Raw genomic sequence first — 14947 nt, 5'->3', positions numbered from 1 at the left:
TGTCCTTTGTCAGAAGGACCAAATGCACATCACAGTTTGATCATATACAATACAGTGGGAGAGGACAAACATGGGAAAAGCACAACTGGACCGGCAGATGGATGGTGATTAGCAGTAATAATGTAGTATTCTTGCATTTACGCCAAAGATGTACTGTGTAGGTAATGGTGCAATATGGAAAATATGTGCCATATGTACACTATGGATATGGTAACAACTGGATGATATCATCATATAATCTGTAACCAATATTCCACCACAGTTGTGGTATGCTGATAGAGGGATTTGTTTGGGAATTCTGCACATGTGCACAATTATTTCCTAAATTTACAACTTCTGTCATAAAAATACATTAAAAAATAGTAATAGGGTGGGTTGGGGGAAAACCTACCAAATATAAGAAAAGGATTATAATTAGTAGTAAAATTTCCTCGATATTCTTTCATAATCTATAAAAAATGTCTCACGATAATGAAAGGTATTGTTGGAGGGCCGATATATGGGATCCCATACATATGTCATGCATGTTTGCTTTGTAGGTTCACAATTTTTATTATACACTTGTTTATGTATGTTTATACATAAATGAGATAAAGATAACAAAATAAGGTTGGTTGGGGGAAAAATGCTTTGGTTAGTAGAAATATTTTGATGTTCCCCTTTAATCATTACTGGAAAATGTTTAACAAGAAAGCAAGGTATTGGTGGTAGGGTGAGGTATAAGAGTCCTGTTGGTGTTATATATGTTTCCTTTGTAAGCTCAAAACTATTAATATAAACTTATTGTTTACATAGGTTTCTGTATGAGTGATATACTTCAATAAATTTTTTTTAAATTAAGAAAAAAAACACCATTTCCATTAATTCCAACACCTACTCTCCAGTTCACTGGCCACATAGGATTGAAGCCACCCCTCAATTAGAGGTCGAGTGGTCATCACCCATCCCAGAATCTTCAGGATTGGGGAATAAAATATGGAATTGAGGGGACTTACTGGTATTCTACTACAGACATACTGGTATTCAAGCAATGGAAGAAATTTTATCATTGATGTGGAAACACTGGCCACTAGAGGAGCAGAAGGCAGGGAGAGGGAAAAGGAGGTGTAAAATATGGGGTCATTGTTGGGACATGAAATAGTCCTGAATCACATTGCAACGACACATATAGGACATTAATTCCCTGCCATAACCTACAGAATTGAGTGGGAGAGAGTGTAAACTAAATGTAAACTGTAAACCATGCTTAGTGGCAATGCTCCGAATGTGTTCATCAACTGCAGTGAATTTACCATACTAATGAAAGAAGTTGTTAAATGTGGAGAAGGGTGGGAGGTGTGGAGAGTGGGGCATTTGGGTACCCCTTATATTTCTGCATAAAATTTTGTGTAATCTATTTATCTTCTAAAAAAATAAAAAATATATTTAAAAAAACTATTCTATTCACTACAGCACCTAAAAAAAAAAATACCTGAGAATAAATTTAAACGAAGAGATGAATGACCTGTACAATGAAAACCACAAAACACTACTGAAAAGAAATTAAAGAAGACCTAATAAATGGCAAGAAATTACCTAAAGTGATCTACAGATTAAATGCAATACTTCTCAAAATCTCTATGGTCTTTTTTTTTGGAGAAATGGAAAGAGCTGATCCTCAAATTCATATGGAATAGCAAGAGGTCCCAACTAGCAAAATCAATCTTTCAGAAGTCTCACAACTAAATAACAACCACATGCAACCAGGATATCATGCCATATCATACAACCAAGCCAAGGTCCACAGGAAGGAGGAATACAGTAAGGATTAGAGTGGACTTAATGATATTCTATTCATGAACTATTGTGGTTAATAACCGAGAAAATGTGGCATTGGTGTGGAAAAAGTGGCCATGGTGGCTGCTGGGTGCAGGGAATGGGAGGAAGAGATGAGATGTGGAGGCATTTTCGGGACTTGGAGATGTCCTGAGTGGTGCTGCAGGGACAATTGCCGGACATTGTATGTCCTCCCATGGCCCACTGGATGGAACGTGGGAGAGTGTGGGGTATGGTGTGGACCACAGGCCATGGGGTGCAGCGATGCCCAGAGATGTACTCACCAGATGCAATGGATTTGTCATGATGATGGGAGAGAGTGTTACTGTGGGGGGAGTAGTGGGGTGGGGGAGGTGGGGGGTGAATGGGGACATATTTTTTGAATGTAATATTTTTTTTAAATGAATAAATAAAATAAAATTAAAAAAAAAAAAAAGAACTAGAAAAATCTGGTCTGTTCTCCAGGGGAAAAAAACAATCAGCAGATACAGCCCCAAAAGAACCACATAAAGAATGATGAGACAAAGCAGTTATTAAGTCTCTGCTCAATGAGAAAGGTAAATACTCTCCTTGGAGTGAAAGAAAAGATAGTTCAAAACAAAGAAACAAACAACAAAAAGATGTAAGAGGGAAACTTTAGACCTACATATAAAACATCTAAACTCAGGGACAAACCAGCAAGATGGTGGCCAGAGGAAGGAGTTCCGAGCGTCAGTTCATGCTACAGGACAGTTAGCAATCACACTGAGCTATCTACTAAAGCACCTGTTTGGGGGCTCCAGGAGACCAGAAGAGCATCCTCCAACATCCCTGAAAGCACGGAAGGAGGACACTGCCCATCTGCAGAGAAGATTTATAAGTAGAACACTCCACACCCCAGAGGCTGGCGCCCATCTTCCAGAGGCAGCACAAGACATCTTGGAGCTATTCCTCAGCTGCAATCAGAAGTTCCACTTCCCAAAAATGGCAGAGGAAGAGAAGACTGGGCACCAGCTTCAGATACTGATTAGTAAAGTAAATTAGGCAGTCTAAAGTATAATGTTTAGAATGGCTAAAATTTGAACCTATCCAAGTCAGAAAGAGGCTGTGTTGTAGGCAGCATATCTCAGCCTAGCAAAATGGCTCCGCTTGTACCGAGATGGCCTCTGGCGCTAGCTGGCTCGCCAACCTGAAAGCTGCTTCTTTCCCCTGCAACAAGAGCAAGCAACCTATACACTCCGTCCCCTTCGCCCAGCCAATCAGCGCATGCCACACTCCCCTCAACCCCCACCCTAGCCCTTATAAGCTGTTGCACTTCCCTAACAAATCAGACCTGCGCCACCAACCTGTGTCTCCAGAGCAGTTACTGTGTGTTATTGGGTTACTGTGTGTTATTGTGCTCTGTTCGTCCTTACCTCTGGAGGCCCCCAGGCCGCTCCTCAGCGCACACTGGCGGCAACAAGGCTGGTAACCACTATTTTAACTCTGCCCCTGGCACAAGGAGAAAATTCCAGTGATGTAAGGACAGGCTTCTTTCCATCCTTATCAGACTGTAGCTCTAGGCTAAGCCCCAGCCCCACCTCCAGCAGGGAGGAGGCTGTGGGGCCCTGCACCAGCCTCTCCAGAAAATAAAGACCGTGCCTCAGAGGACTACAATCATTCTACTCTGACTGCTTCAGGGGCTATTCTGGAATTGGAAGCTCCATTTCCCAAAAAACAGGGAAGGAAGGGATGGTTGGCCACCAACTGCAGCTAGTGATTAGTAAATATGGCTGGCTGAAATAGAACCCTAACAACAGATAAAGTTTGAACCTGTCCAAGTCAGAAAGAGGCCAGTGGACACCATTTTGACTTTGCCCCCAGCATGAGGGGAAGCTGGGCTTGCTGAAAATCATAGTGAACGTAGGGACTGACGTCTTGTACCGAGATCAGCCTGCAGCCCTAGCCTAGGCATCAGCCCCACCTCTACCAGGGAGGAAGCTGGCGGGCCCTGCACCAGCCTCTCTGGAGAACTGCAGGAACATTCGGCTGGCAGACTGAATACTGGGAAGACTACCAGGGCAACTATGGTCATTTTGCACATGTACAGCATAGCATGTTGCCCACACCTGCAGCTCTATCCCTGCCAATGCAGGGGAGGGGACTTGAAGCTTCCTCAGTCTCTCTAGGTGACTACAGTCTAGGTCTGCGCACCCTGGATCATTCCACACAGCTGTGGCACTATCCATACCCTGCAAAGGAGAAAGAAGGGAGGAGAATCATCAGTCCTTGGGAAACAAGGGCAGCTTGAATCTCCACTGCGTTCAACACCAGTTATACCCTTGGCTCCCACTACACAACTGGCAAGGGAGAAAGGGCAAAAAAACCCTAAAGAGAGAAACTGCACCGAGAATAAATACATCTAGTAAGCCAGATGGCAAGACACCAACAAAAACTTCAATCCGTGCAAAGAAACAGGAAGATATCACCCAGGTAAAGGAACAAGGTAAGCCTCCTGATGACATAAAGGAGTTGAGACAACTAATCATAGATGTTCAAACAAATCACCTTAACAAATTCAATGAGATGACTAAAGAGATGAGGTACATTAAGACAACACCGATGCTCCTTGCCTGCGACACTTGAACCCCCCTATGGTACAAAACTACTTCAAAAATGAAGTCTAATATTTCCATTGCCTTGCCAATGGGCCCTACTTTGGAATTTGTGTTCCTGAGTCTAATGGATTGGGACTCAGATGTGACCTTTCTACACATGCCTCTTATGTCACTTTTACTGAACCTGTGGTTGGTTGGGGTTGGTATATACCAAGGAACTTAAATCTCTGGACTGGGCATGTGCCTGAGCCTCAGCGGAGCTGCAAATCCTACTCTCCGGTTTGTTGAACTTACTACACAGGTCAGCTAGGAGGTAAAGATGGTCAACCGCCATGCCAGGGAGCTGAGAGTGCCTATAACTCCAAGCAGGAGAATTGCATCCATCAACCATGTGGGCTCTAGGCTCCTTCTCGATATAGAGGTGGAGTGGACATCACCAAACCAGGGTCCACAGCATGGAGGAATAAAATACAGATTACAGTGAATTTACAGGTATTCTACTATAGAACTACTGGGACTACTAATGGTCGAAACTGGAGCATTGATCTGGAGAAAGTGGCCACGGTAGTTGCTGAGGGTAGGAAGAGGGAAGAGGAGATGAGATGTGGGGACATTTTCGGGACTTGGAATTATCCTAAATGATATTGCAGAGACAGATGCTGGACATTATATATCTTACCATAACCCACTGAATGGCCTGGGGAGAGTGTTAACTACAATGTAAACTATTATCTATGTGGTGCAGCAGTCCTCCAAAATGTATTCACCAAAAGCAATGAATGTGCGACAGTCGATATATGTGGGAACCTCTTATATTTTTTAATGTAAGATTTTTTTGTGATCTAAGTGTCTTTTAAAAAGAGAAGACAAGTTAATAAAAAATTAAAAAAAGATGGCACTGGAAGAGCACAAATTTCAAAGTACATACAGAAAAACTGGAGATCTTATGGGAATTAAAGCTGCAATAAATGAAATTTTAAAAATACTGGAGTCATATAACAGATTTGAGGAGGCAGAAAAAAGGACTGGTGAGCTGGAAGAAATAGCTTCTGAAAGCAAAAGTAAAAAAGAACAGTGGAAGAAAGAATGGAAAAAATTGAACAAGGTCTCAGGGAACTAAATGACAACAAAAGATGTGGAAACATATGTGTAAAAGGTGTCCAACAAGGAGAAAAGGGGAAAAGGGTAATAGGAATGTTTTAAGAAATAACGGTAGAAAATTTCACAACCCTATTAAAGGACATGGATATCCATATCTAAGAAGCACAACGCACTCCCTTATGTATAATTTCAAAGAGTACAACTCCAAGACATATTAATTATAATGTCAAATACCAAAGACAGAGAATTCTGAGCAAGAGAGAACGAATGCATAACATGTAAGGGACACCCAATAAGATTTAAGTACAGAGTTCCCATGGAGGCAAGAGAGAGTGGTGAGTGTTACAGGTCTTTTAGAATTTGTTCAGTAGGTCTTCTGGCTCTTGCTGGAAGACCCTTACTTTCCCCATATTTTTTTTTTTCTTTCCATCCCCTGCCCTGCTGTTATTGCTGTCTGTGCCCATTTGCTGTGTGATCTTCTTTATCAATTTCTCTTTTTTGTCTTCTCTTATCATCTTTCTCCTTTAGGATTCACCAGCATTCCATCCTCGGGAACTCTAATGTGGAGAGAGGTTCCCTGTCAATTCTATTACCTCAGTTCCTGGTCTCTTGCTGTGCTTCACCTTGACTCTTCCCTTGTCTCTTTTTTAATGAGTCATCATCTTGCTGCATGACTCCCACAGGTGCTGACTCACTGTGTGGGCACTCAGCTCAACATGCAGGCACTGGCTCGACATACGGGCACTCGTGTGGGCATTCAGTATGCCACCCAGGCACTCACGTGTGCACTTGGCTCACCAAGTGGGGACTCAGTTTGCCATGTGGACACTCAGCTCACCATGAGGGCACTCGGCTCACCATTCGGGCACTTGGCTCAGTGCAGACATTAGGCTCGCGGACAATGGCTTGCCATACAGGCACACTTTCTCTTCTTTTTCACCAGGAGACACTAGGGACCAAACCTGACACTTCCCCTATGGTAGGCAGAGACCCTATCACATGAGTCACATGTGCTTCCCACATTCCCCATATTTAACAATAAAGTTAATTTCACCTTAGTAAACTGGGTATTCTTAAAAAACATAAAAAGAAGACAACATTGGTATGATATATTTAAGACACTGTGAAGGAAAAATTTCCAGTTAAGAATCTTATACCCGGTAACATTGTCTTTCAAAATTGAGGGTGAGTTTAGAATATTCACAGATAAACAGAAATTGAGAGAGTTTATAACCAAGAGACCAGTTTTGCAGGAAATATTAAAGGGTATGTTACAGCCTGAAAAGAAAAATCAGGAGAGTCTAGAAATATAGGGTATATAAGAAAAAGTAACCGAAAGTGTCAACAGTGGTAAAATAAAATGACAGATAAAACACCAATATTTAAGAATCAACCTAACATTGTAAATCACTTGTATACAGAAAACTACAACTCATTGTTAAAAGAAATTTAAAAAGATGTAAATAATTGGAAGAACACGCCATGCTCACATATTAGAAGACTAAATATCATTAAGATGTAAATTCTACTCAAATTGATAGACAGATTCTATGCAATTCTGATAGAAATTCCAACACCATTTTTAAAATAATTGGAAAGCATGATGATCAAATTTACTTGGACGGTTAAGGGGTCCTGAACACCAGGAACACCTTAAAGAAGAAAACTGAAGTTGTAGGACTCTCACTTCTGGACTTTAAATCGTATTACCAAGGTATACTGGTGAAAACACCATGGTACTGAAATAAAGACAGATACACAGACCAAAGGAAATGAAGTGATGGTTTCACAAACCATCAGTTTTTATTTTATTAACACATTTCTTTTTATTAAAGTTAATAGATGACAAAGAATGTTACATTAAAAAAACATAAGAGGTTGCCCATCATCCCAACTCCCACCTCCATCATTTTTGTAATCTGTATTTCTCTGAAGATAAATACATCACAAAAAAGGTTATATTATAAAAAAAGAGGTTCCCATATACCCCCATCCTCCCACCCCACTCCTCCCACACAAACAACCTCCCCCATCATTGTGGCACACTCACTGCACTTGGCGAACACATTTTGGAGCACTGCTGCACCACGTGGATAATAGTTTATCCTGTAGTTCACACTCTCCCCCAATATATTCAGTGGTTATGGCAGGATATATAATGTTCACCATCTGACCCTGCAATATCACTTAAGAAAATCCCAAATCCCAAAAATGCCCGCTCATCACATCTCTCTTCCCTCTCCCTGCCCGCAGCATCTACTGTGGCCACACTCTTCACGTCAATGATACCATTTCTTCTATTACTAGTCACAATAGTTTCATGGTACAATATCAGTAAGTCCACTCTAATCCATGTTTTATTCCTCCATTCTGTGGACCCTGGAGATGGTGATGTCCACTCTACCTCTATATAAAGAAGAGGCATAGATTCCTCATGACTGATGGATGCAATTCTCCTGCTTCCAGTTGTAGGCAGTCTTCGTTCCCTGGTGTGGTGGTTGACCATCTTCACCTCCCTGTTAGCTGACCTGGGTAAGTCCAATGAAACAGAGAGTAGGGATTGCAGCTCTGCTGAGGCTCAGAGCCCAGCTGGTACATGGGCAGTTCAGAGATTCAAGTCCCCTGAGTACATACCATACATAATATGAACCACAGGCTCAGTAAAAGTGACAGAAGAGGCATGTGTAGACAGGTCATATCTGAGTCCAGCTCCATCACTCTCAGGAGCACAAATTCCAAAGTAGGGCCTATTGACATGGCAAAGAACTCAAAATCCATCTGCCATGACCATATACTCTGTGGGTCTCCACAGCCTTCAGGAGAACCAGTACCTAGGGTTGTATCTCTTTTAGCTGTTTCTGGAGTCCTGCTGAGGTGTGCGTAAGCACGACCACTCTGATGACCCCACAACTCTTTTTTGAAGACTGTCATCCATATATACTCATTTCTCTTTGCCATTTCCCCCTTTTATACAAGGTAACACAGCAGTTTTTAACACATCCTATATGTAGGCTGAGATACTCTGTTGGTCTGAGTTGACCTTTTATTCAAGGTCTCTTTCTAGTTGCATCACCAGTTGGTGACTGGTAATAATCCATCGGCGCCCGGGAGGCTCATCCCTGGGAGTCACGTCTCATGCTGGGGGGAAGGTATTGCATTTATGTGCTGAGTTTAGTTTAGATATTGGCCACATTTGAGCAACATAGAGGCTCTCAAGAGGTAACTCTTAGGCACCCTGCAGCTCTAGGCCTAGTTCACATTTCAGGCACACAGCCTCATAAGCATAGCCGTCATTATCCAGGGCTCATCGTTGGACCATCCTTCCTTGTTGGTCTTTGCTGTTGCACTTGGGGGATTACTGCTGTTCCATCGGGGAATGTTACAGAGCTCTCCTGAGTAGGAACTCTGTACTCCCTCAGTTTTCGTCTGTAACTGTAACTACTATAAAAATACCCAACATATAGCAAAACATTTTTATGGCCCCTATATACATGCCCTGGAGAACACCCTCCCAATCATGTGACCCGCATCGATAACAACCCACAACAGTGCTCCTCCCCTCCCCATAGGTGAAACTCTCTGTGGTCCAAAATGTCTTGAACAATGAAGTCTAATATATTGCCAAATACACTTAATAGGAAAATGAAATAAAGTGATGGGTTTAAAGATTAGAAATACACATACTAATTTAGAAATATGAAGATAAAGAAAAAACATAAACTGGTGTATTAATAAAAATAAAAAATATCATAAAGCTTTGTTTTTAACTTTTTGCCTTTCATCACTGTAATAGGTGTTGCCCTGTATGTACAGTGGCAAGGCACTTTCTTTCATTTCTTCTCCTCAGTGTCTACATTCATTCCTTTTTTAATTTTTTTTTCTAATTTGTAACCTTGTCTTCAAAAAAGTTTTAGATCACAGTAATTCACATACACAATAGAGGGGACTCCCATATATTCAATATCAAACCCTTTCCCCCTTCCCCAGCAACGATCTTTTTACATGTTCATGTTACATTTGCTGCAGCTGATGTATAGATTTTGAAACATAGCTTCCAAACCTGGTTCCATTTTGGTTTACATTACGGTTTATATTTCAGACTGTAAAATTTCTAAATTTTTACTTTCCCTGTGTTTACATTATGGTTTACACTTTAGTTTATAGACTTGTATACATTTTTGGTGTACATTAACATGTCCTATATCCATCCTTACATGATCTTGTGGAGCAGTTTCATTGCCCCCTAGTTGCCCTGCTTCCATCTATTCTATACCTCTCCCGTCCTCCCCTCAGGGCCCATAGTGACAATCAATCTTCACTACTTCAGGGACCAGATTTACAGATACTTGCAACAATATTGAGGGCTTGAATACTAGACTTCCCAAACTATTGAGATCGACTGATTCTCTCAAGGAATACAAACAGTTCTTCACATCAAGGGTCAAGAGATTTTTGACAAGCCTGTCAGATGCACCCAGTTCAGGGAGAACAGTCCATTCAACAAACGGTGCTGGGAGAACTGGATATCCATAGCCAGAAGAAAGAAAAAGGACCCCTACCTCACATCTCATACAAAAATTAATTCAAACTAGAACCAAATCGTAAATACAAAAGCAAAAACCATAAAGCTTCCGGAAAAAAATGTAGTAAAGTATCTTGAAGACTCAGTAGTAGGTAGTGGATGCTTCAAGGAGATAAGAGCAGGACTGACATGGACTACTGATATTTAATTTATGTAGACGTTTTAATTAGCAGTACTGTAAAAGGGTGAAAACATATCTAGCTGATGGTAATATATTATAGTGATTAACATCGTTATATAAATGGGAATGTGACTGAAAAGTGTAGTCTAGGGATATAAAGGCAAATTGACAGACAACTAGGGAATAATCTAGGGGCTAACACAGTAAACACAGAGGTGGATGAGAATTTCGGTTGATGGTACAGAGGACAGAGTGTCCTTTGTGACCTAGAGGAGATATACATCACTGTTGCGGGGGGGGTGGGAATATGGAGAAGCATGAGAAAAATACAACAGAAATGACCTACAGACTGTGGTTAACAATAATAGCGTAATATTCATGCTTATATACCAAAGATGTACTGTGTTGATAATGTGCGACTATGGAAAAAATGTGCCAAATATAAGTTATGAACCTGATAATAACCCAATATTATTTCATAATCTAACAAATGTGCCATCACACAGTGGTATGTTGATAGAGGAGTGTTGTATGGGAATTCTACACATGTGCATGATTGTTTCCTAAGTTTACAACTTCTGTCAAAAAAAATATTTTAAAAATAATAATAGGGTAGGTTGGAGGAAAAATACACCAAATGTAAGATAAGGACTATAGTTAGTAGTAAGATTTTGATTACAATCTTTCATATTTTGTTACAAATGTCATGTAACAATGAACACTGTTGGCGGTGGGCTGATGTATGGGACCCCTTTATGATGTTATGCATGTTTGCTTTGTTAAGTTCACAACTTCCACTACACACTATTGTTTATGCATATTCACATATAAATCATATAAAAATAATGATAATAGGGTGGGTTTGGGGAAAAATACACCATCATAAGGTATTGTGATTACTAGTAATATTTTGAGGATGCTCTTTAATGATTAAAAATGTTTGACATTGTAAGGCATTGGTGGTAGGGTGAGGTTGAGAGCCCTGTATGATGCTATGTATGTTCATTTTCTAAGTTCACAACAACCCACAATTCAGAAGTTCCCTGGGTGGGATAAATAAGAGAATGGAGGTAACAGAGGAAAGAATCAGTGACATGGAACTTAGAGCAGTAACATGGTATAATGAAGAACACAGAGCAGGCAAAAAGGTTAAACTGAAGTTAACAGAACCTCAGAAACCTGTAGGACAGTAAATATTCATGCTAAATGCTGAAGGGAGAAGACACAGAATGGTTCAGAATAAATATGGGCTAAAACAGCCTGAACACTACCCAATCTTGTGATACACAGATCTGAGAAGCTCAGAAAATCACACTCTGACACATCATTTAAAATATTGGCTGACAATCAAAGATGAAAAATTCCGAAAGGACCCTAAGAAAAATGACACATTATAGGAGAAAAACAATTTGAAGGCCCGTCATTTCTCCTCAGACCCAATAGAGGCCAGAAGAGAGTAAAACAGGATCTTTGAAGTGCTGAAATAAAATAATATCAACCCAGAATACTACATACACCAAAAACTGTCCAAGGATTCAAGGCAAAAAAGAAAACGGAGAGGACAGAGAAATCTAAATTCCTCACTAGACAACTTGCTCTATAAAGATGCGAAAGAAACATCTTCGGGAAGAATAAAAATAATTATAAGAGGAAAACTTTGAACTTCAGGAACAGATACCATTAAATTAATAAATGAATGAATATTTGGCAGAAATTAGACCCTTTTGGGAGTAGATGGCCATACCACATGTACAGAGAATGCATATGACAAGTATAACCAAGAGTAGGGGTTTAAATACTCTATAGGACTGTGAGGGATCTACGTTTTATTTGAATTGTTAAAAAATTAACTGATTAGTATGTGAGAAGTTATCCCCAGAACAAACACTAAAAACAATTCCAAACAAAGTCAAAAACAGGAGAACCATAATGGCCTTTATCTAGAACATACAATTAAAGCAGCTAAAAGAGTGGCACACAGGGATTTTAGGTGAACAAAAATATTCATTTTTCTTGGCTGGAGCATGACATTGGTTTTGTTTTTTCTTTTTGTACTTTCAGTCACAGAACATATTTTGAAATCACACACTAAGTACTCGGAGGTTAAACTTTATAAAAAAGAAAAAGAACATAAATAGCTATGGTTGAATATGTGTTGCTAATTCTAGTGGCCTAGAGAGGAATTCTAACCAATGACAAACAAATGATGTCCCTGAACTAGACACAACTTACAGCGTTTTTGGTTGTGGTCGTCACTGGGGTCTGGGTTTCTTGGAGGAACCTACCTATGACTTTCCATTTCATGGCCCCCTAGTTTGAATTATCAGGCATTCCTAATCCTAGGGGTGCAGTTCCCTGGGCAAGCTGTTCTCCTAACAAGACCAAAGACCTATCAGGACAATGAAAGAAGGGTTCCGATGGCTCCGGGACTGCAGAGTCTGCGTTAGGCCTTTGAGGGTCAGGGGAGGACTGGCCTCCCTCCTGCCCAGACCTGGGCCTTAAGAGAAAACTCCCTGCCAAAGCACAGAAAGCAGCTCCACCCAGAACTCCTGGATCTCTCTGAACCATGCACATAGGAAATGCTGTCAGGAACTCAGAGAGCTCCATTCCAGGTTTGCTGCCCCTGAGAAGAGGAGAGATCCAGCCCTGTCTGTCTCCCAGCTGCTCTACAGATACACAAGGAATGTGAGCAAGGATGGGCATCTTCCTATCTCCTTGGCCTCCATGAAAACCCCGAGAAAGATCCAGATCAATCAGGCTTCGGTCACCTCAGAGCAGAAAAAAGTTAGGGGATGGCTCACCCATATTCGACAGTCCAGGCACCATTAATGTAAAATTCCTCTGCTGTCACACAGGTGATGGGCCCACCTGAGGCTGCCATCACACTCTCACACACACACACACACACACACAAACACACACACCAGCTAGGGTACTGAGTCACTGCTGAGAATCTAGACCCAGGAAAAGGAAGCAGTGCGCTGGACAAATCAACAGTTCCCTGGGTGGTAAGACTGAAGCACCCCAGAATGCAGCACCTCAGAGCCTTCTAGTACATTCCCTGGCCTGCTCCTGGACTGCTTCTCCACCAGTTGCCTCTGCATGCCCACAATAATTCACAGCTGAGGAGATGTGGGAAGGACTCCCCAGCACAGGACTCATCCTGGGATCCACTGCAGTGGCCACCTCGGTGGGTCCTTTGCCTCAGAAGAAATGCTGCTCAGCAGACCCGTCCTCTCCTCACTGTCCCAGCCCCACCTGACGTGCTGGCACACCCTCTCCCCTCAGCCTCTTTCACCTAGCTGAGCCCTGCTGCCACCCATCATCAGATACCACCCAGACTGGGCTGTGTGCTAGGCCCTCTTCTGCCCTGGATCCCGGCACCACAGAAGGTGGGAACTGTGAAAGAAGCCCAGAGCCTGCTCCTGCAGCTGCTGCATGGTCAAGCCAATTTCGGGGAGACCCCTGAGAAGAGTCCCTGTGCATCCCAGAGTCTGTGACAGCTGCAACTGATGCCAGTTCTGAGTTCCGCACAGCTCCCAGCACCTCCTCCCTCCGCAGGTATCCCATCATATTCAGAATGAGCTCAGCGATTCCGGTGTGTGTGGACTCTCCTCACTCCTTCTCATGGACACCCCTCCCACCACTAGCCCTGGGGACCCTCACTCCACGGGCCTTCCAGAGGCTGCTTCTGCAGCCACTTCCAGCCCTTCAACCAGCACACCTGCAGCCTTGACTTCCCACCTTCCTCTGACCTTCGGGTCACCCTGATGAATACCACATCCCTCCCCTCTCCACTGCTCTGTGGGCCTCCTGCTGGCTCCAGTGCCAGCTTCTTCCCATCTGACCATGCCCTTCAGGCACATCCAGCGGCAGCGCTGCCTCAGCCACAGACACCCCCAGCCTGCACACACTTGGGTTCTGCAGCCCGACCCCAAAGTGTAAACTCCCCTTTAACCCTGTAGCAGCGCCCCAGCTCCTATTTGGAGTCCCTGGTGGGAAGCTTCCTGGAAACCTCAGCTTTGACCATTCTTTCCAATTTGAAAACCTGGCAACTTCCACCTCACCCTCTGCTAAAGGCCAGGTACACCTGAGCACGACCACTGCTAGCTTTGGTGGGTTGATACCTAGGGGTTTCACCTTGGGCAGCCACGCCAGGCTCCAGCTGGCCTTTGGGTCCACCCCCGCCATGTTCTCCTCCAGCACAGGCAATGCCTCTGGCTTTGCAGCCACCACAAACACGCCCTGTGCTGTGACCAATTTCAACCCCAGCATGAAGCAGCGATGCTCAACATCTGGCAGCACCACCCCAGTCGTCTCCAGGTCAGGTTTCAGCAGCACATAAGAACTTTGGGAGCCAAGTGGAGGTCACAGATCTGAGCTCCAACACTGATGCACTCAGTATAAGAGGAGAAAGGAGTGGGGCCCCCACACCACATATCACTTTGGGGTAAGCTTAGGCCTAAAGACCTGGGACCTGGAGCCAAAGCACCCTATGGCCAACATAGGGGCCAGCACCCCTAAGAGTAACCCTGTGGATGAAGGCACTAATGCCCTACATGCTGCCCAACACCCAGGGGTCTGCCCCGGCAGGGCCCCCTTATTTCCTGTGGAGGACCTGGCACCTCTCAGAGACATACTGGATTTACATTCACATCCATCCCAGCCTTTAATTTCATGAACCCACGAGGAGGAGCCTTGCCTTCAGGGTTCTGTCACCACGAGTCAGGGCTTTGCAGGAGACAGAACTGT

General features: G+C 42.9%; 1 long non-coding RNA gene and 1 other non-coding gene across 5 annotated transcripts in view; one reads left to right on the top strand and one right to left on the bottom strand.

The window, feature by feature from the left end:
* LOC111759752 (uncharacterized) overlaps nucleotides 1–14947 on the bottom strand; it is a 207723-nt gene that overhangs the window by 104353 nt on the left and 88423 nt on the right. The window lies entirely within an intron of this gene.
* LOC131276965 (U7 small nuclear RNA) lies at nucleotides 5830–5891 on the top strand. The gene has a single exon (XR_009184180.1). It is a non-coding gene; the product is annotated as a U7 small nuclear RNA (small nuclear RNA).

This window comes from Dasypus novemcinctus, chromosome 30 (assembly GCF_030445035.2).
Source record: "Dasypus novemcinctus isolate mDasNov1 chromosome 30, mDasNov1.1.hap2, whole genome shotgun sequence".
Taxonomy (NCBI): domain Eukaryota; kingdom Metazoa; phylum Chordata; class Mammalia; order Cingulata; family Dasypodidae; genus Dasypus; species Dasypus novemcinctus.
The sequence above is the reverse complement of the archived record's forward strand: the minus strand, read 5'-3'. Positions and strand labels throughout refer to the sequence as shown.